This window comes from Harmonia axyridis, chromosome X, assembly GCF_914767665.1.
Source record: "Harmonia axyridis chromosome X, icHarAxyr1.1, whole genome shotgun sequence".
In the NCBI taxonomy this organism is placed as follows: domain Eukaryota; kingdom Metazoa; phylum Arthropoda; class Insecta; order Coleoptera; family Coccinellidae; genus Harmonia; species Harmonia axyridis.
The window spans coordinates 33,596,037-33,597,287 of record NC_059508.1 but is presented as its reverse complement, the minus strand read 5'-3'; the positions used below and the strand labels follow the sequence as shown (position 1 = coordinate 33,597,287).

The following is a 1,251-nucleotide window of genomic DNA, read 5'->3' as shown; positions in this document are numbered from 1 at the left end:
GAGACATGCATGGCTTAATCTTTGAGACAAGCATATGACTACTGGCAGGATCAACCAGGGAACTGCGTGCTTATACGATCGGTCCACGAGATTGCCGGTATGGCCAAACCCGTTCGCCTCTCGTCATGTGGCACTAGCCATGTCGATTGACTTCGACTAGCGCCGCACATCAGTAAGTGCAAGTCCTCGACGAAACGACGTAACAGCCCCCAGTCAGCATGAGACTCAAGCTATATATACATCATCATCATCTCGGACAAAACACCGATCAAAAATGAGAAAGTTTCTAGAAACAATCCCTCGCCAAGGCGTCCATATATAATACGAACCCCCGGCTATCAACTAATTTCTTATACACATTCCATCTCGACCCTTCGCTATACATGTGAATATAACGACACGGTGATTCGAGATTCAACAATATTTGTCGCTCGGAACGAATTGAGTGGTTGCAAATTTTTTGTGAACATAACCCGCAACGGGCAGAGGATCACGATTTTAAGGTTGGTCGCTTAAAGGCCATTCGACTACAAAGAGACGAAGCGGACCGCGACCTCGCTGCATGAGGTTGACGAAAGCGACCCAAGATGCGAAAGCCGAAACCAACACACCTTGCCAGTACCCAAACGCCGAGGTCGGATTCGGGTCTACCACTTACCAACTGAATATCATCCTAAAAAGAACTCCAAACAGTCTAGGACAGGACCCATTCTCCACCCCTTCTATATATGTCAGGAGAACCCCGGATTCCCCTCCAGACACGATTTAGCAAACTTTTCCCGATCGATCCGACCCACCGAGGCCGTTTCGACCGTTCGCCGCGCCTACTAGAGCTGATTTCTTCGGACTCCGATCAGAAAATCCGCCGATGCATGTCGTTAACACCTAGTCCGCCTCGTCCGATCGATCGAGGCCGTTTCGACCGTTCGCCGCGCCTACTAGAGCTGATTTCTTCGGACTCCGATCAGAAAATCCGCCGATGCATGTCGTTAACACCTAGTCCGCCTCGTCCGATCGATCTAGGCCGTCTCGATCCACCCATCGCGCATCGAAAGTCGCATCTCTCGAACTCCGATCCGGAAATCGGCCGATGCATCACGTTAACTATTTCTTATATATCTAATATAATATACATCGAGACGGTAAGAATTCTTTTAATCGAAGATATACATATACTTCTCATCAATATCCAAAAGCTTATCGAAAAATAAATTACTCAACTTTTACGTGAAGAATCGTTCACCCAAACCT

General features: G+C 47.8%; 1 non-coding gene across 1 annotated transcript in view; it reads right to left on the bottom strand.

Moving 5' to 3' along the window:
* Positions 1-61, bottom strand: part of LOC123687454 — a 1,906-nt gene extending 1,845 nt beyond the window's left edge. Inside the window, exon 1 of the ribosomal RNA XR_006749178.1 lies at positions 1-61. This exon is cut by the window's left edge and continues 1,845 nt beyond it. This is a non-coding gene — a ribosomal RNA (small subunit ribosomal RNA).
* Between the last annotated feature and the right edge of the window lie 1,190 nt (positions 62-1,251).